General features: G+C 33.0%; 1 pseudogene; it reads left to right on the forward strand.

Annotated features, from left to right (window-relative positions):
* Positions 1–20,875: 20,875 nt before the first annotated feature.
* On the forward strand, positions 20,876–21,958 carry LOC120165869 (annotated as a pseudogene).
* Positions 21,959–22,971: the final 1,013 nt, after the last annotated feature.

Raw genomic sequence — 22,971 nt, forward strand, 5'->3', positions numbered from 1 at the left:
TTTTAATGAAAGTTAATGTTGTAGTGTCATGTAATAATAAAATAGGTAAACTATATCAATAATCTCCTTTGTTTTAAATATGATTGATTTAGTCACCTGTTTTTTAATTAAATGCATTTAGTCCCGATTTTTTAATTAAGTGCATTTAATCTTTTATTTTATCGGTCAGTCTAATTTAAGACTTTCAATTTCAATTGTTAGCTTCCGCTAACCCATTAATAAAAGTTTGAACCGATAATTAAAAAATAAAAACATAAAAATCCACGTGAAAACCTCTTCTTCTTCCGCCGTCCTAATTCACCAGCATCATCACCCCTTTTTAATCCCTTTCTGAGCAAACGGAGCTAATTAACATTGAAACTGTCCCATACCCACGAGATTAATCCTTATTTTAAAAACCCAAGTCCTTGTTATTCCTCTGCACCGACTACATCATCTATCACCAATATTGCTTTCTTACAGAGAGTACCTTAAAAATCATGCAGCTAGCTTGGGTGGATATGCCCTCGATGGTTGTAGAGAGTTGACGCCTAGCCTTTCTGCCGCCCCAATTGACCCCTCCTCCTTGAAATATGCCACCACGGTTGCCACGGTAACTGCCATCGTCGTGACCTAGTTATTGGTCATAGCTCGGGTCCAAGCCTTACCCCGCCCTCACCTGTGCAATACTCTTACTACAGTATTTCTGCACCACACATGTTATTGGTCTTGACTCTTGACCACGGCTTACTCCGGGCTGTTGGATGAGTACCATCATCACCTCAACAGTTCCCATATTTTGCTGCCCAGGATAAACAACAACAACAACCCAAGAAGGAGAAAGAGGTCAAGAAGAAAGTTTACCAAGGAACGGGAAAAAAGATGCATGCTTTTGTGGAGAGGCCTGGTTGGAGAATAGCAAAGAGTATCTATAAAAGAGTTTTTAAGGTTTGGATGTACAACAACAAGAACACTTTAAACAAGAAAGATATATTAGCAGTTGGTGATATCAATTTTCAGGACATCGACAATAACAATGAAGACAATATCGATGATATTGATTTCAGTAGTGACGTTCACAACAATGTGGGTGTTTTGTTTTAAAAGTTAATGAAGGTGCTTTTGCTTTAGCTTTAGCTTTAAAAGTTAATGAAGGTGCTTTTGCTTTAGCTTTAAAAGTTAATGAAAGTTAAAAGAATCTTAGTCAGATTCTAAGTTTAGGGGTTTACTGCTGTAGTTTTAAAAGTTAATGAACTTTTCAATGTTTTAAACATTAAAATTATGGGTTTGAGGTATTTTGTTTGATTGGACACTTTTTTAACTTATTTTTGTAAACAAAATCACTAGATATTATCCCATTTGAGAATAATGTTTGAGTAGTCATGCTTAGAAGCAAATGGCAAGCGGTTTTTGGAAGAATAAGGAGAATGAGAAATTCAATCGTAGAGAGAGAAATTCAATCGTAGAGAGAGAAACAATCGTAGTTTTGTTTTCTCCCATCTGCCTCCGCCGCCATGGTTGATTGCTAAGTTGCTTCGCCTCCTTTGTGTTTGTGAGGTTCAGAAGCAAGCATGAAGCCAGTTTTGCGGTCTTCGGGGCAGATGGAAGGTTGATGGAGGGCTATAGTTTTAAAGTTTATCTTGTTATTTTTTCGGAATAAAAAATCATCATATTTGTATCTGGCATTTAGGTGATTAGGTCGTGGATGTCGGCTCTTAGAGTTTCCAAGTCTTCCAAGGTCGTTTTGGGTGGTCGGTATGATGTAGGTGGTAGGTATCAAGTACTGGTAGCAGTGATTCTGCATTTTAGGATAGTAGATTCGGGTGCAGTTTTCCTTGTCAGTTTTTTGAAGCTTGTTCCCCTTCCTCTTGTCGGTGTAATCAAGTTGCAGATTCGAATATAACGGGGGTTAGTATTAGGTTCGATATGTTGGTGGTTATCCAGTTTTTTGGGGGCTATGGAGCGTATTTTGTGCTGGAATAGTAGAGATGTCTGGCGACGATCCTGGTTTTGTCGATCTGGGGAACTAGTGGGGTCATGTTCTTTCTTACCTTGAAGGATCAAGTATTAGTGTCCGTTGTGATGAAGCCAGATTGCTTTTGGTTATGCAGAGTGTTTCGGTGGTACCGGAGATTTGTTTATGTTATATTTAATGGCAGGGTTTTTTCCATCATATTTCTTTCGGAGATTCATGAAGAAGACAGAGAGTTCTTTGATGGCCCTTGGGCCGGTGATGGAGCGAAAAACTCAGCTGTTGACGGTGTTGAGTTGCTCTCTAGGTTGCAGGAGGGTTCCGTTGAAGTTGATGGCTTCGAGGAAGTGTTTTTTGAAGTTAGTTTCAATGAAGCACTTTCTTAGTGGTGTGGTGATGGAGTTTTGTCATGATGTTTCCCGTATATTATTTCTTTAGTGGGAAATAAGGAGGTTTTCGGAGATGGTTTTTTCGTTGTGCCCATAATGTCTCTTGATATACATTTTACTCTGTTGTTGAATGCTAGTTCCGGTCATGTTCAGGGTGTTATTGCTGGTTCATTTTGGTGCTAAGGTTTTTCCCACTGGTCCTCTTTCATTATTTATCCATGCGCAACAAATGAAGGATGTTCAGGAAGAAAATCGAGCATTTTCTGATGGCCCGTATTCTGGTAGTGGTACGTGGTGTTCAGACGCTAAGGTAGCAGGTGAGGGTCCTTTTTTCGAAGAGGTATGGGCTGATGAAGTTGATTCCCCGGCAGTTCGTATTGGGGTAACTGCGTATGGTTTTGGTTGCCAGAGGAGTGGCATTTTAATGTGTTGGAGGGAGTTAATAGGGTGCTTGTGGGGTTTGAGGTGGAATTGTATGATGTTATCGATGGCAATGTGCATGTGCAAGAGTAGCCGATCTTTGATTCCCCGAAAGTTAGTTATGGGGTAGCTGCGCACGGTTCAGTTTTCCAGATGTGTGGATCCTTTATCTCTTTAGAGGCTGTTAGTGGGGTACACGTGGGATTTGAGTTGGGATTATGTGATGTTACTGAGGGTAATGTGTATGTGTAAGTTGTGCAGCTCATGGCTTCTGACGATAGCAGTAGGCGCTTGGCTTTATTCAGAATTGTGATCTATGGCAGACACTTTTGCTGTTCTATAGGAATGTTTACGTTGTTTTTGTGTGCTTGTTGAAGATCGATGAAGCCTTGGTGTCATGTAGTGTTTATCAGGTTGAGTGAACCTGGTTCCTGCTGTTGTTCGGTCACTCCCCATCGATGTTGTTTTGTTTGTAGTTCAGTTTCAGTTGTCATTTCTGTTCTTATTTCTTTAAGCTAGTTGGATTGTATGGGTGTCTGTGTGAGTTTTGTTGTGGTTTGGGGTATGCATTGCTTGATGTAAGTGCTCCTTGTATATGATCACTTCTACCTCTAGGTTCACTTTTTTTCCTCCAATTAGGGTTAGGGAGGTTTTTAAATAAGGGTCTTGAGGTGGTTTACTTTGCATTAGCTTATAATACAAAGTACAGTTAAAACTCTATAAATTAATAATGTCAGGACCAGAGAAATTTATTAATTTAGAGAGTTATTAATTTATCGATAAATTAATAATTATTAATTTAAAGAGTTTTTAAGTAATTATACTGTACATACCAAACAAAAAGGCAAATTAGTTTATGCATCTTAGAATTACGTTGCAAGATATGAGTTAAATTAATAATGAGCTCCAAATAGACTTGAACTTTAAAGGAAAACATACAACTATTGCATCATATTTCAATAGAGTGTAATATATTTTTTTCAGTTTCTATAAATTATTAATTTATGATTTTTTTGGGACCGAAAATTATAAAGGGATCTCACGAAAAATTATTATCTTATTATTTTATCGAGTTTTTCAATTTTTTACATTGGTCTAAGTCGGGACCGGACAAATTTATTATTTTAGAGAATTTATTTATTTACCGAGTATCAATTTAAAGAGTTTCTACTGTATCATCTTTAAAAAAAAAAGGAGAATGAGAAAGATAAGGAGAAAAAAAACAGAATTTTTAACACGTAATTGTTTTTACGTCCAGTTCAAAAATTCAAGTTTCCTGATGTTTGAAACCTGCGAAAAAGAAGAAGGAGAAGAAGAAGTTCAGTTTAAAAATTCAGGTTTCCTATGCTTGAAACCTGCAAAGAAGAAGAAACAGAGTGACGTGGATGATGAAGAGGAAGAAAAGTCAACGTGGATCTTTTTTTTAAAAAATAATTGCCGCTTTAGCACTTCTATTAAGGGTTAATGGGAATTAATGACCGATGAACTTAAACCAAATTAGCATACATGTTTAATTAAAAATTTGATGTTTAAAGTCGATCAGACAAGAAATAAAAGGGACTATGAGTTGATTAAAAGATATTATATGTTCAAGATCTTTTTCAATCATTGATTATGTACACACCATGACTTTAGTCTAAGATCTCTCAAACCATCAAAATCACTTAATAAATTTAATTATTATTGATAAATTTTACTTCATAAAATTAATAATATTTAAATAAAAATCAGTAATACATGCCATCGTATGACATTTATAATAGAATTTTGCAGTAATAAGAAGGTTGTCCTACACAACGAAACTCTGTTTCCAATGTGTTTTTGAGTCTGCATGTGTTGTTTATATTTTTTGCACCTCTTTCCTCAGCCGTCTCAGCTCCTCTTTTGCTTCTCATCTATTTCACCCCCTGCTTCTGCTTCTATCTCTCCACCTTCTAATTCTTCTTCTATTTCAATTCGTGTTTCTGCTTGTGCGTTTGTCTCCGTTGCTCCCGCTTGTGCGTTTGTCTCCGTTGCTTCTGCTTGTGCTCTTTGAGTTTCTTTCTCTTTACGCCATGACAGACATGTAAATACTAAAAGCGAAATCACAGCCACCACTGTCATACATACTCCCACAGTTTTTCCAATACCTGTTATCTACTCCACTGTAAGTATACAAATATGAATATCTACGATCCTCTTCTTATTATTAAGTTAAGGTTTCGTTATATGAAAATATTATAGCATATATATATTTTTATTACAAAAAAACTGCTTGCATGAGTGAGTTCAACTAGCTTGCATGAACTACAACTAATCGTCAAGGGAATGCCAACGAAGATTTAAATAAAATAAAGCATAAATGTTGAAGAAAATGTAGAAGTTAATGTTACGTACCCATTCTTGATAGCTAGCTAGAACGAGAGTAAAATCTGGAAATTCTGTGAAAACCCAATCTTTCTCCGATGAGTCTCCAAGCTCTGGTGTTTACCTATTAGCTACTTGCAATTAACGAGGTAGCTTCTAAGTATCTATTTATACTAGTATTTGTTTATGCTTAACCTGGCTAACTAGGGTTTATTTAAAAAAGTGTGAGATTATTACTCTTCCAATCGGGAATTCACTTTTAGATTTCCATAATATAAATAACCTTATTAACTGCATATTATTAACCTTCAATTATTATATTTGTTATAAGTAATAATATATTTACCTTATTTTTTATTTATGATATTATTATTTTATAGTCTATATTCTAAGTTTATGATTATTTTTTTATTAATATTCTTAAGGTTCAAATTTAAATATTTGATTGAAAAAATAATATATTTTACTGTTATTCTGAGTACTTGGTACCTTTTATTTATATATATATTTAAAGAATGAACAAACAATATAGAGAAATTATTATTACACATATTTTTAAGTTTTCTTGTCTTGTCTTGTCTTTTTTTTTTTTGTAAAGATGTGAAAGTACAAAGATTATAGCTTATGCATAAGTACTATCAGCATGCAGTAGCTCTCTGAATTCTAGTGGAGGATTATCAAAATGAATAATATTGAAAACATCAGGCTTAGTCGATTTAGCCAATTGAGCAGCGACCGTATTCCATCACGATCCACGTGCCGAAATTGAATACTCCATTCTTGATGACACAGCTCGCGGATATATAATAAGATAGTATAGAATCCTTGACGAGTTATTAGCTTTTGAATTAATTAAATCGCCTATTTGTTATCCGATTCGACCATCAGCCGTTTAAACCCAATGTCTCAGGGCCATAATCATACCAAAGTAGATACCCATAATTGTGTTTCCAAGGTCGAACAAATACCAATAAATTTTGTGAAACCAGCTCACCATCTCCCTCATTGGTCGCGTATCACATCACCATACGACCAGTGGATTCAGCTTTACTGCTCTAGCACCATCGGTATTTAATTTGACCCACCTCGTCTTGACTTGTCTTTACAAGGCCACATTTGCCATCTGGTCGATAAAAGGAGGAAAGGCAAGACAATAATTTACAGTTGTTTCAGTTGTTCATAGAGCTTCGATTGTTTCTTTAAGGTGAAAAAAGGGGGTAAAAAGCTACATACTTTGATTAGTTGTTCGTTTTAATTATTTTTCTTTCTTTTTTAACTGTCATTTTAGTTCAACCTGATTAGCATTTTAAATTCTCTCCTCGGTTCAATTTTATTACTTTAGATAAGTAATTATCTGTCATTTGCATCAACAGAACTCGTAAAGTTATCCGATTGGATGCGTAAAAAACACTAATAATCGCCGTTGCGGGGATCAAACCCGGGTCGCCCGCGTGACAAGCGGGTATACTTACCACTATACTACAACGAACTGGGCTGCTTGCAATCCAAAACAGTTCATATTTGTTGGGAAACATTTGGCCATAGATATGCAGAGCGAGAAAAGATACAATGGATCTGTGATACCTGTTAATACTTGCGATGTCCTGCAGAATTTGTTCTGGTGGTTCGGATACAATGGGATATATTGTGTGTTCCTAAAGAGTGTGGACTTTAGAAATTTGCATAATTTCGACTTGGTGCTGCTCCATAAACAAGCCTCGAAACTTGTTATTAATCCTTATACCTTTTCTTCTGTTTCAAAGCTAAATATTTATTTCTAATCGGGATTTTCTTGATGCTATGGAGGGTAATAATCCCTCGAGCATTTTGGCGGCAAACCATTTGTTTAGTGGTGTTATCCTTGTGAAGTTTGGCAACCTAGCTACCAGCATTCCGGTTTGATCCTTCATCGTGTCATCAGTTTTTGACATCTTTGCTTCATTTGCAGGATGGTGACGACAAGCGCAATGCTCTTGTTTTTTCTTTCGAGTATTTGGCTCCACATGAACCCTTGATTCATATATTTAAGAATGATGTCTAAAATTTTAATTTTTTTCTTGACACATTAAGTTAAATTTATCCATTTTTCCTAAATAAACTGCTGAAATACTAAGGATACTTCTCCTCCATATTGTTAGTGTCTGCTACTTTTTATCAGAGTTGGACGAAGAAACAGACAGATTTTGATGCTTTATGGACTAATTTTTAAAATTTTATAGGAGATCATATTATAAAAAAATAGAAAGTTTAATTTAAAAATAAATGTTTAAATTATGTCTCGAAAAAAATTTTAGTGTCTAAAGAATTTTTCGTTAAAAATAGGTGTTTAACTTTTTTACGGTTATATTTTTAGATGCCTACCGTTATATTTTGTATTTTTTATTTTTTTATAAATAAAAATATTATTTTTAAAATAAAAAATAAAAAAATTAATTTATTTATAAAAATACCCCAAAGTATGCAAAAGTTACAAAATAACCTGGATGGGTTTCACCCGAGTTTCGAAGCCTCCTCCACGACAAATGACAACGCTACTCAACAAGGAGACGATTGGGTTTTCTTCGGATCGAGACGACGATCTTACTGATGGAAGTGGTGACGATCATGACTGGCCAGAGAAGGATTTAACGGTGAGGGGCAACGAAATGTTTTTTACTGTTTTGTGACGATCAAAGGTCGATTTTGGTGATTGTTGATCAGGGTTGGGGTTCAAGATGCCGACGAATCTACTGGTTGTGGTGGTGTACACCACCAACTGCCGGTGACGGTGGTGTCGGGGAAGAAGGAAGGGGAAAAGTGGAATGGAGAAAATAGAAAAGGGAAAGGGGAGAAGCGGGTAGGGTAGGGGGATTTTTTTTGAAAATAAGTATTTTTAAAATAATATATTAGTTTTTGATAAAAATGTTTTTTAATATTTAAATTTTTAAATAAAATTTTTAAAATTATCAAAACGTGACGCATGTTACTTAACGATGAATTTTAATGACGGGCACTTAAAAGTGTAATATTTGAAACTTTGAACACTTATTTTTAGCGAAAAATCTTTATCCACTAAAACATTTTTCGAGATATAATTTGAACACTTATTTTTATATTAAGCCAAAAAATATAAGATATGAAAATAATTTTTTAATATAAAGTATAAAAAACTAAAAACTATATATGATAATTTAAATTTTTTAAAATGACAACTGCTTTATTATAATATCATTGCTTTATTTTTATTTTAAGATTGTTTATAAAATAAATACTATTTATTTAATTACTTATATTTACTTTATTATTTAATCTATTTAAATTAAATAATGTAAAAAATTATTGTAAAAATAATATATAACACCCCCAACCCGTATCTGACTCAGATCCGAGTCCGAAGTGTCACATTGACTTTTCAAAACCTTTACTTGTATAAAATAGTGAGTAATTTAAAATTTATTATTACATATAACTTATTCAAAACCTTTACCGAACTATTCAGAGCTTATACAATATATTATTTTGAATACATGCCAACTAGAACTTTATATATTAAAATACATATTATTTACCTTTCTTCTTATCTGACCTTTGGTAAGAAGAACTGACATGTCTTGCTCTACATTGCTCTTTACTCTTCTCACTTCGGTAACCTACGTGTGAAACAATCACACGCTAAGTCTATGACTTAGTGAGACATTAAACACATTAAAATAATTCTAACTACTTAATCATGCATGAACATATCATATCATATCATATCATGTCATGCTATCACACAAAATAATATATCATTTCATTTAATCAAATGTACACATCATTCATCATATCAATCATATAATACAATTCATATCACAAAAGCATATACTTTACATGTAATATATATTTTTATTGTTATCTCTTTGTTAGCCCATGTACATCTGTGAGAACTGTAGATATGTGAGTCTATTGAGGTTGTGCACTATGTTGTCACCACAACTCGTATGGGGTCCCACTAGGGCTATGAATTTTGTCCCGAAGGACCTATGTACTGTATTTGTCCCGAAGGACCACTCCTTAAGAACCATATACATATTTCAATGGATCACATATGTGTCTTACAAGACCCTGTAAATGTTCCAAATAATACATATATGTCCCGAAGGACCACGTAGAACCCTCGACTCTTGGCATGCCAACTATACCTCTAGCTCTATTTACACATAACATGTCATTTTCACATATATCATTTCACATATACATTTTCATATCACCTGTTCATATAAGCTCATAGCTTCTTTCACATATACATGTAGACATATAGCTTCTTTTTATATAATTCATATCACTTTTCATATAATTCATATCACTTTTCATATAATTCACATGTACACATATAACACCTATGACTATATTCATGCATAAATAATAATCATATCACCCATATTAATATTCCTAAAATCATGTAATCAAATGTTGGAAGTAGACTCGTCGCGAGTCTTTTCCACACACATCATATACTAATGCATATGCACTCACCTTGGCCTCACTAAGTTTTAATCCACTTTTATGCTTTCATCTCTTTCGATCGAATCTTAACTTGACAATCGTTCTGGAACTTGTTCGTGCTCGATATCTATATGATCATACATTGATACATATCAATATTCAATTGATATACGCTAATCTATCATTTTTTAGACCAAAAGAAAGGTTTATTTCTATTTCCCCTTGAAGTGCATCGATGCATCCTACCGTGTATCGATGCATCCCTTAACATGTGTATCGATGCACTCCTTATGCATCGATGCATTAATTGCATTCAATGTTTCCATTTTTAAGAGGTGCATCGATGCACTTCCTGTGCATCGATACACACTGAACAATTTCTGGAGATTTACCCTTGATGTATCGGTGCACATTGAATGTGCACGATGCACATAGTCCAGAATTCATTTTTAAGCCTGAAAATCTACTCAAATCAACTCAAATGCTTCATCTTTCATCTCCTTTCATGTTCTCAACTCATATACACATGCTTAAACCAATTTATATCAATATAAACCATCTTTAACTTCAAAATTCTATTCCTCATATGTAACTCAATAATTAAACCAACATTGCAATATGTTTTAATTCCAATTCTATGGCTTCTAACTTCTTAATTAGACCCTTGACAAGTCAAATTTAACTTCCAACTCTAGTTATGAACTCTATTTCAAGATTTCACCCAAGAACCTCAAATCTTTAATCCCTCCTAACTCCATCATACTTTGATTTTAAGATAACTTAAGCTTTCATTAAGCTTAGTTATCATCTAATAATCAAAACCCAACCTTAAAATCAACAATTAATCAAATAAACAAAGAAACTCACCTTTGAGCTTAGAGTTACGGGAGGAGGAAGAAGAAGAAAGAAAACTCTGGATAATTCTCTCATTTCCCACGTGGTTCCTTTTCTTATAAAAAGAATATAAAAATCTTACTTGTCAATTTACCATTTTACCCTTTAATTCATTCAATAATTACTAAATAACCTTCATCATATTTCCAATAAATCATTGAACTATTCAATTATCCTACTTTAATCACCAATTTCTGAAACTTTACAATTTGGTCACTAACCCGGTATTGAGAATGTTACAAATCTCCCCACATTTAAAGAAAATCCGTCCTCGAATTTTCACTGAACAAATCAATAAGAACATATCTTCTATTGTTCTCATGTTACCTCATTTCTTAATATTTCATTCCTTTATTTCTTCAACTACCTTTTTCCTTTATACATTTATCTACTGTTACTGATCATATAAACAGTAACTAGTAACTTTAATCCTTGTCTTTTCTCTCATTCCATTATATATTTTCCTTTGACCATTTCTACGACTTCATATAACATCACTAATCATGTAGACAGTAACATCCATTTTCATCACTTAACCTCATAAATCCCTCTTTAATTTTCTTATAACAATAACCAACTCGTTTTCCAACATCATTTGACCGAGAACACAATATTAGATCTTCTTTAAATATAATTAACATACACTTTTAAAGAATCTTTTCACATCACCTTGCACACTTTTCTTTCTTCTATATCAAAATTGTCATCTATACTTCCATATAACCTTTATCGTATCTGATCCTTTAACTCATCCCTTTCATTTCTTTATTCCATTATTCCTTTATTTATTCCTTATACCCAAATCATATATTTCCTTTCATGTTCACATACTCTTGTCTTATCACCTATACTCATCTCTATGTACCAATCTTCATGGCATCCTCATAACTTTGATAACCCATTTACTTATACAAAACTTCATTCTTTATCATTTCTTTATACTTGTATTTTCCTTCCTTAAGGTTCCATGCAAATACTTATCTTATTTTCTACATCATAGCTATCTGATCAGAATACACAACTATATTCAGTTTCACATCATAATTGATTAACTCAACTCTATTTTTTCCTCCAATTTTATAACTCTATCACATTTACTCTGACAGCTAGTCAATAGCATCTGTCCAATCTAGGGCACAAGCCCTAGTCAACCAATCATATACATTTTTTCCAATCGAAATTATCTCAAAATTAGTTTATTTAACTTATCAATTTCACCTCTATTCTCATACATCCTGTAATTTCCGTTGCTCAAACTCAACATTCTGACTTCCTTTGTCTTATAATCTGATCATCGATATACTCATTCTTAAACTCTTCTTATCAATCCTCAACTTTACTCAAATATGCAAATCCTTACTTACTTTTCCTTTACTATACCACATTATTATGATCCAACTATACAACTGTATCCATATCTATTTCATATTTGTTTATCATATCCTGACAATATCTTATAATCTTATAACTCCAATACATTTTTATCACATACTCTGGTTAGCCAACGCTAACTCTTTCCATCTTAACTGTAAACCCTTATCATAAACATACTCTTATTTATGCTCAATACTATCACTTCGTTTCAAACTCATAAGCTCTGACTTTATACATCTTATACGCTTGTCACTGATGCACTTATCCTTAAGTTCTTCTATAAGTACTCACCACGTCATTCAATATTTTTTAACGTTCTTATGGTGACACTTGTTCACCATATTATATCTTATCCACATACTAACAAAACTAATCCATTTCGCTTTTCCGATTCAAAACAATAAATATCTTCTTTCACTATTCTAATATGATTTCAACTTTCTGAAATCAACCTTTAATCTTATAAGACATTTTCTGAGGTTTCCGCTCTTCATCCTGCCTGGCCAGGACAGGTGAATTGCTATCACTATCAGATTTGTCAGCTATCGATTTACTTTACTTTGACAATTTCTATAATCAATTCCTACTACATCATACAAATCTTATTCTATTAGCAAGACAACATACTCCTTACACTATCAGATCAGAAATTTTTACTTTTAGTTGGCATGTACATTTTTTTAAAACCTCATTGGACTTTGGTTTAAGCCTAGAATTGGCTAAACCTTATCTCTGATACCATTAAATGTAACACCCCCAACCGTATCTGACCCGGATCCGAGTCCGAAGTGTCACATTGACTTTTCAAAACATTTACTTATATAAAATAATGAGTAATTTAAAATTTATTATTACATATAACTTATTCAAAACCTTTACCGAACTATTCAGAGCTTATACAATATATTATTTTGAATACATGCCAACTAGAACTTTATATATTAAAATACATATTATTTACCTTTCTTCTTATCTGACCTTTGGTAAGAAGAACTGACATGTCTTGCTCTACATTGCTCTTTACTCTTCTCACTTCGGTAACCTACGTGTGAAACAATCACACGCTAAGTCTATGACTTAGTGAGACATTAAACACATTAAAATAATTCTAACTACTTAATCATGCATGAACATATCATATCATATCATATCATGTTATCACACAAAATAATATATCATTTCATTTAATCAAATGTACACATCATTCATCATATCAATCATATAATACAATTCATATCACAAAAGCATATACTTTACATGTAATATATTTTTATTGTTATCTCTTTGTTAGCCCATGTACATCTGTGAGAACTGTAGATATGTGAGTCTATTGAGGTTGTGCACTATGTTGTCACCATAACTCGTATGGGGTCCCGCTAGGGGCTATGAATTTTGTCCCGAATGACCTATGTACTGTATTTGTCCCGAAGGACCACTCCTTAAGAACCATATACATATTTCAATGGATCACATATGTGTCTCACAAGACCCTGTAAATGTTCCAAAGAATACATATATGTCCCGAAGGACCACGTAGAACCCTCGACTCTTGGCATGCCAACTATACCTCTAGCTCTCTTTACACATAACATGTCATTTTCACATATATCATTTCACATATACATTTTCATATCACCTGTTCATATAAGCTCATAGCTTCTTTCACATATACATGTAGACATATAGCTTCTTTTCATATAATTCATATCACTTTTCATATAATTCATATGTTCACATATAACACCTATGACTATATTCATGCATAAATAATAATCATATCACTCATATTAATATTCATAAAATCATGTAATCAAATGTTGGAAGTAGACTCATCGCGAGTCTTTTCTACAAACATCATATACTAATGCATATGCACTCACCTTGGCCTCACTAAGTTTTAATCCACTTTTATGCTTTCATCTCTTTCGATCGAATCTTAACTTGATAATCGTTCTGGAACTTGTTCGTGCTCGATATCTATATGATCATACATTGATACATATTAGTATTCAATTGATATACGCTAATCTATCATTTCTTAGACCAAAAGAAAGGTTTATTTCTATTTCCCCTTGAAGTGCATCGATGCATACTACCGTGTATCGATGCATCTCTTAACGTGTGCATCAATGCACTCCTTATGCATCGATGCACTCCTTATGCATCGATGCATTAATTGCATTCGATGTTTCCATTTTTAAGAGGTGCATCGATGCACTTCCTGTGCATCGATACACACTGAACAATTTCTGGAGATTTACCCTTGATGCATCGGTGCACATTGAATGTGCAGCAATGCACATAGCCCAGAATTCATTTTTAAGCCCGAAAATCTACTCAAATCAACTTAAATGCTTCATCTTTCATCCCCTTTCATGTTCTCAACTCATATACACATGCTTAAACCAATTTATATCCATATAAACCATCTTTAACTTCAAAATTCTATTCCTCATATGTAACTCAAGAATTAAAACATATTGAAAAAATTAAACCAACATTGCAATATGTTTTAATTCTAATTCTATGGCTTCTAACTTCTTAATTAGACCCATGACAAGTCAAATTTAACTTTCAACTCTAGTTATGAACTCTATTTCAAGATTTCACCCAATAACCTCAAATCTTTAATCCCTCCTAACTCCATCATACTTTGATTTTAAGATAACTTAAGCTTTCATTAAGCTTAGTTATCATCTAATAATCAAAACCCAACCTTAAAATCAACAATTAATCCATAAACAAAGAAACTCACCTTTGAGCTTGGAGGTACGGGAGGAGGAAGAAGAAGAAAGAAAACTCTGGATAATTCTCTCATTCCCACGTGGTTCCTTTTCTTATAAAAGGAATATAAAAATCTTACTTGTCAATTTATCATTTTACCCTTTAATTCATTCAATAATTACTAAATAACATTCATCATATTTCCAATAAATATTGAACTATTCAATTATCCTACTTTAATCACCAATTTCTGAAACTTTACAATTTGGTCACTAACCCGGTATTGAGAATGTTACATAATCTTTTTAATTTATTTTATTTTATCATAATACAAAATTCAAACCCTAAAAATAAAAAAATTAGTTTATTTTCAATAAAAACAAAAAAATTAGTATTGGTAGGCCGAGTAGGTCAAAGTGGAAGTCAAAATAAACATTCTCTATGTTGGTGGAGAAAAGCTGAAAATGGATAAGGTTGGTTGGGGTGGGTGAAGTTGTCTTCACCAAAACTATGTTCTTGAAAATTATTGAAAAGGTGGTTGCTTCTGCCATTTCTTGAAAATAAGAAAATTCGTGATAATTTTAAAATAATTAATTAAAATGTGACATAATTTATATAATAATTCATACAAACACTACTATACAAATGTTCTGTAACGGTGTTTTTGACAAACACTACAACAATAGTCATGCACTTTAGTGACTTTTTGTAATAAATACCGCAATAGTCATACACTTTAGTGGCATTTTTGCAATAAATACCACAATAGTCATGCACCTTAACAACATTTTTGATAAACGACGCAATAATCACACATTTTAGCTGCGTTTTTTATAAACGCCGCAATAATCATTCACTTTAACGACACTTTTGTAATAAACACAACAATAATCATGCACTTTAGCGGTGTTTTTGTAGTAAACGCTGCTATAGTCATGCACATAAGCGGCGTTTTTCTAATAAACGCCGCAATGTACAATCCTTTTAACCCACCGGGTTCCAAATCCCTAATTGTTTCATTCCCATTTTTTCTAATTTTCCTCTAACACCCAACCATCACAGTGAAGCCACCACCGTGCAACCATCACCACAACTGCAACATCACACGCCATCGTCGGTTTTCGGTCACCAACAAGTATCTCTCTCTTTTGCTTCGCACTCTTGTCATTTTCGCATTCCAAAACCATCCAACTTGTATCGTCGGTTTCGGTCACCAACAAGTATCTCTCTCTTTTGCTCTATCGCACTCTTGTTATTTAAGCTTAGGTTCATCATTCTTCTTCTAGGTTGCCATTGAATGCATGCATACTGCTATTACATCTTTGTTATATAGTTGCAATTTGAATTTTGTTATCTATCCATGTTCTTCAAATTTAATGCTTCTTTTGACATATGCCGTGGAGGTGGAAAAAAAAGTAGATCTGGTTTCCTATAGGCCTATGTGGGTGGAAGGTTTGCTTGTTAAGTTCTCGCCGGATTTACCCTTTGTTTTGAAAATTCAAATTCCATGGTTTGCTTTAATTATTTCAAAGGCAAGACATCGTTTTCCTTTTCCAATGTTCCTTGTTTTACTAATCTTCTGTCTTTACTACCTTTCCCCTTTAGTCTTTGGATTTATTTAATAAGGTCTCGCTATTTGAGTTCTAATCAATGTGTTTCTTATGAACGACAAACTTTAAGTTCACCCTAATACTCGATCTTTTGTTTTATTTTTGCATCCATTTTGGAGCAATGGGGTGAATAAATCAATTAACTAATGGCTTCTTGTTTTGATCAGATGGTTTTGTTTTCTCTATGTGGAATCCTCAATATGTTTGACCAAGTTTTAAACATATACATTGAGGTGTAAAGTGGCCTTTTGTGTAGGATTTAATGTTTGAAGATGTGACCTTTTGTGGTGTATTTCATGGTCATGGTCCACAAGGTCATCTCGTTGCTCACAAAGTGCGGGATGCCCTGCTCCTTAAGTTTTGTCCTCCATGCATTCATATCAGTCGAGGCAACACGAATCCAGAGGATCATGTTTCAAGGGGAACTCGAACGGTAGAGATTCCGACGAGGATATCTTTGCCTAGGACAGATTAAAGTTTTTGTGGAGGGAAGCATTCATGAAGTCATACAAGGCCATGGATAAAGAGTTAAGGTCTCATCCTAATTTGGACTGCTTTGTTAGTCCAACCTATGGCCCCCCTCATCCATCAGAGGACCATATTCAAGTAATGCTTGAGCAATTTGTACTTCTAATTTGTTATCCAATCTGTCAGGCCTTCCATGAAATTTAAAAATTTTGTGTGCTCATCATCTTTTTAACATTTCTTCTATAAGTCGTGGATTTTGAGGAAAGTGTCCCTATTGGATGTTCTCGTTGCAAAGGTTACATAAATCCTTTCATGTAGTTTATTGATATGGGAAGGAAGTTTATCTGCAACTTATGTGGTCAGTATTATTTTTCTTGTTCTATCATATTACATATTCGGCAATATCTTATGGCTTTTAATTATTATTGTATTCATTCATTTCTGTTGCATGTGTTTAATTTCTATAAAACTTAAATGATTAATTATTCTTACATAGGCCTGTAAACGAATCGAACATTCAGCAAATCGTTCATGAACTGTTCGGCGGGAAGTTGTTTATGTTTGTTTATTTATTAAACGAACAAACATGAACAATATTTTGTGTTCATTTAATTAAATGAACGAACATGAACAAGGGCTCGTTCGTTCACTTACGTTCGTGAACGTTCGATAATATGTTAATTTATGTTCGTTCGTTTATGTGCATTCGTTTATGTTTAGCCCAATCTCTCTAGACCCATTAAAATATTAAAGCCTAATAAATTTTAATATGATACCCATAAATATTTTAAAATTCAATTAATTTTAAATACAAATAAAAAAAAGCTCAAAACAATTAAATAAAATATAATCCTAAAATTGTTAGGAAAGAAAAAAATATTTTCATTTATGTTCATTTAAGGTGTTCGTTTACGTCCGTTCTTTTGTGTTCGTTTATTGTGTTTGTTTATGTTCATTTACATCCATTCGTTTATGTTCGTTCATTTGTGTTCGTTTATCATTTAAATGAACGAACATGAACTAATATGAACAAGCTACATTCCTTAACGAACGAACACAAACAAAAATTATTTGTTTGTTTATGTTCGTGTTTGTTCATTTGTTCGGTTAAAGTTAAACGAACGAACATGAACATATCCCCGTTCTTATTTGTTCGGTTCGTTTACATGCCTATTCTTACACTTAGGGAATCAAACAGTGTGATTATTATTTGAGAGCTTTAGTTAGGAAGCTCTTGAAGTAAAATTTATTTTTGAAATGTAATAATACTCTCCCAGTATCTTAGTTGTCAGCTATAGGTTCCTTATATTATATGGTGATCTATTCTTATATTCTTATTATGCTGGATTTTATCTCAATATCTCCTCGTGACTACTATTAAAACCTTAGTCCTGATGGCTAGCATAGAGATGCTGATGAGAGGCATGAGCTTTGTAAAGGAACAATTGAATTTGTTGCTTCAAAAGAGAATATGTTTTTGAAATTTATAAATTCGTAAATTTTAAATTGATACATGTTTATTTCTACTTTATTTAACTCTGGTTACCTCACTTTCTCTTTTCTTCTAAAATACTTTCGTAGAAATTTTTAATGCACACGTCTTTGGATAATGTATAGATAACATGATTACTTAACATTCAGTTAGAGCATACCTTAGCGGCGTTTTGTGATTAAAAATGCCACGACAAGTCATGACTATTAACGGCGTGTGGGTGAAAAACGCCACTATATATCATGATTATTAGCGGCGATTACAAATGCCGCTAAATGACCTACCTATTGTGGCGTTTGTAAAATAAACGACGTTAAAAAGTATAACCGTTAACAAACGCCGCTAAATGACCTAACCTATTGTGACGTTTGTAAAGTAAACGCCGTTAAAAAGCATAACCTTTAGCGGCGTTTGACATTCACAAACGCCGCAAACTTCTGCGGCGTTTGTTTTTGAGCTAGAAGATTGCGCTTAAAAATGAAGTTATATGACTAAAAAAACGCCGCTAAAAACATATTTTGCTATAGTGAAAGTGGTGTGAAGAGTCCAAGGCTTTAACTTTATCATTAAATCAAGATCTATTAATTTAAAAAAACCATAATATGAGTACAATATAAATATATAAATGAGTTAAATGTCAGAACCAAATTATATTAAATGTAAAACTAAATTCAAATATTAAAATATATCAAATCATTAAAAACAAGATATTACATCGTGAAAATATATTTGAATTTATTGTTGGAGATTGCTTAAAAGGTTGATATCAGAAGATTAACTTGAAAGTTAGATCTTACTAGACGATATGTTTCTCTTGAGTATAAATTCTCTCACTAGATAAGGAAAAATATAAGTTGACCTAGTTATTAGAGATCACTACCTATTCATATAACTGATCATTAGATCAATTATTGTATGTATTTATAATTTCGTCTCTTATCAAATTATAAATATAACTTGATGATATCTACACTTTTATTTTCATAATACTTCTAATACCTTATGACAAGTGTAACATAATTAACCACATAATTTTGTGTCATATTTTATGATAACATTATACATTATGCATATGTGTCCATAATTATAGATTTTAATCTAACATTAAATTCATATAATTAGTAGTTTGAGGTAATTACAAGATAATATTTGTTCAAATTTTTTTAACCAATTGACAACACACGCACACCATGGAGATGCAACTGATCAAATTCAAGACCTTTAAGGAGAACAACATTCACTTTTACCATTGATGTAATTTGATGAGTCTATTAATAAAACACTTGTAACTTACTTTTGTATCCTATTTATATGGGTAAAATAAATGGTTGATCACTTTTGTTTAAATTTAGAACACTTTTCCTCATTGAATTGAAAAAACATGATATTTGTTCATTTTCATTTTTATTCAATTAAAATATGATCACTGAAAGTTTACTATAGTTATATTTTAACAAATTGTTGATGTGACTCACTAAATATATAAAATTAAAAAAAGATAAACTACACAAATGATAATTAATGTTTGAGTAAATTCGCCATGAGGTATTGGAAGCAAGCTAAAGCCTATTGATTAGCAAAAGTGACATTTTTATTCACAATGGAAGCTTTTGTGACCAAGACATCAAGATGTATAAGCACAAAAGAAGACTTACTTGACAAAAATAAAAGAAGGAAAAAAAATACTCACTGTTGCCGGGTATCGAACCCAAGTCACTTGCATGACAAACGGGAATACTTACCACTATACTACAACGACTTGGATGCTTAATTTTTAAATAAAATTTATTAATTCAATTTGTTGGGAAACATTTGGCCATACATATTGAAAGCGACAAAACATATAATGGATTTGTGATACCACTTAATGCTCGGGGATCGGATACTTGGAAGATACAATGGGCATCATGAAAAAGTATAGTGGTATGGGCTTTAGAAATTTGCATAGTTTCAACTTGGCGCTGCTCCATAAACAAAGCCTCGAGACTTCTTACTAACCCTAGTACTTTTTCTTCCTTCTATTTCAAATCTTTTTTTTTAATAGGGATTTTCTTGATGCCATGGAGGGTAATGATCCCTCGAGCATTTTGGCGACAAAGCATTTGTTTAGTGGTGGCGTCCGTTGGTGATGGAAATTTTATTGACGTGTTCAAAGATCCTTGGACGTCTGCTGATGATAATTTTTTTATATCGAATCAACTCCTCTGTACAGGTGTAGAGGATATGAAGGTTAGTGATCATTCGTGGGACATGGCATGCTACGCATTCAGCATTCGTGGTCTAAGAATCTTGCTGAAGTGCAACGTTAATGCATCTTGCTTTCTGGATCATTGTGCGATCGGCTTTACTGCTTTGTAAGCAATAATGGAGCCAGCCGGGAGTGACATTTTATAGATAAATTGAATTTTAAGAGTTATTTTTATAAGAAACCTATTTAATATTCCATATAAATTAATCAATGAATAGGTTGAATATCATATTAAAAATATCACGAATCTACTCAAAATATAGCCTAAACCAATTAATATTGAAAAGTTGGGCAATCAAAAAATCTAACAATAAACATACATGTAATTCAATCATTGATAAATACTAAACAAAACGTTAAAAAAAATCCCAGTGAAAGACCGTTTTACGTGCCTTTTCATACGTTATTCTGTTTTCTGTCTTTGGCTATGGAAAACCAATATTTCCCTTTCTTTTCTTCTCCTCTTCACGAGCTTTTTCCCGCTCCATGCACCAGCTTTCACCCAAAACAAACACCATTTCCCTTGATCTCGCTAATCGGCCCCTTTCCCTTCATTAACCAAATCTTAATTTTCAATCATCATTTTATGGTTAGTTTATTTCATTAATTTCTTCTTTGCTTCTCAAGAAAAAAATGATAATGCACTTCTTTGTTCCCTACATTTTCATTAGCATTAAAAGAATTGAGTTGTAGTTGTTAAGTCGGATTTTTTTTTGATATTATGAAAATTAATTCTTTGTTCTTTTTCATGTTAACAGGTTTTGGATTATCTTTAAGTGTAAATGGCATATAAAGTGGATCATGAATATGATTACTTATTTAAGATTGTATTGATTGGAGATTCTGGTGTGGGAAAATCTAATATTCTTTCGAGATTTACAAAAAATGAATTTTGTTTGGAGTCTAAATCTACCATTGGTGTTGAATTTGCAACAAGGACTCTTCAGGTAGAGATAATTAATTTCAAGTTTCAACTGTCTATGTACACTATTTCAACGACAGATACAATATACATATTCGTGCGAGATACATCAAGTATTGGGACAGTGTATTTGTAATTGAGTTTACGAGCTGTTTCTTTGCAAAATTTCAGGTGGAAGGGAAGACGGTTAAGGCACAGATATGGGACACGGCAGGTCAAGAGAGGTATCGAGCCATTACGAGTGCTTACTATAGAGGTGCAGTCGGGGCACTGTTGGTTTACGACATAACCAAAAGGCAAACCTTTGACAATGTCTGAGATGGCTTCGTGAACTCCGAGACCATGCCGATTCGAACATCGTCATCATGATGATCGGGAACAAGTCGGACCTCAACCATCTTAGATCCGTCTCGACGGAGGACGCTCAAGCCTTGGCCGAGAGCGAAGTTCTGTCGTTCATGGAGACGTCGGCTTTGGAAGCCTACAACATCGAGAAAGCATTTCAGACGGTTTTGTTGGATATCTATGAGATAATAAGGAAAAAGGCATTGGCAGCACAAGAGGCAGCTTCCGCTACCGGTGTTCCTCAAGGCACCACCATTAACGTCAACAACATGTCGGATAATGGAACCAAGAAAGGTTGTTGTTCAACCTAGAAAATGCTTTCTTCATTATTATTATTTTTTTTTGGGTATTTCAGAGAAGGGGTTTCAGAAATGTTGCAGTTGTGGGGTGCATGGCAACTTTGGGACAGACGTACGTGAAAACACATTGTTTGAATCGAACATATATGTAGAGGGGTTCGTAATTAAGAAGCATTGATTAAGAATTTAAGATTATGACAAAACGAGGATCTCATGCTTCGGTTTTGGGGATTTAGAAGAGGATTTTACCGGCTGGCGCAGATAGAAGGATTTTACCCAAATTTCATATTCATGTTGCGCTTATATATATATATATATGTTAAGATAAAATATGTGAAGATATTCACTAAAAAATAAACGTTAATCTCAACTTTTGATTTCTAATCATTCAATAATCTTAAAAGAATGTAAAATTAAAGAGTTTTACACAATATAAGTGAATCTAATTAACTGGATTAATTAACCGATTGAATTAACAGAATAAATAAAAAATAAAAATATTTAATATATATTATTTATAAATTTCAGTTAATTCGGTTAACAGATCAATAACGGGACTTAGTTCGGTTCAGATAATTTTTTTTAAAAATAATTCGGTTCGGTTAACGGTTAAAGAGAAAAAAACCAATTAATGAAATTTGGGTAATTAGTTCGGCCGTTTAACCGAATTAATCATTTGAACACCTTTATGTAAGTGGATCATAACTCATATATACAATGTGTGTGAAATATAGTCGTCATAGAATAAGATTCTTCTATTTTATGATTTTCGATAGTTTAGAGGTAAATTCCATTTCATAATGAGTATTTCAATACTTGGATTTAGTAGTTAGTAAATTTTATTTCATAGAATAAGATTTTACGTCAGGAATAATTTATAAAAATTTAAAAAAATCGGACTCATATAATTTTAAAAAAATAAGTAATTAAAAAAAATATAAAAGCTACGTTAGAATCTAAAATTCTGATCATTTTCACCAATTCTTTAAACTATCCCTGGGAATATTAGCATTCAAAGTCTCGAT

The sequence above is a fragment of the Hibiscus syriacus genome, unplaced genomic scaffold (genome assembly GCF_006381635.1).
Source record: "Hibiscus syriacus cultivar Baekdansim isolate YM2019G1 unplaced genomic scaffold, ASM638163v2 tig00111618_pilon, whole genome shotgun sequence".
NCBI lineage: Eukaryota > Viridiplantae > Streptophyta > Magnoliopsida > Malvales > Malvaceae > Hibiscus > Hibiscus syriacus.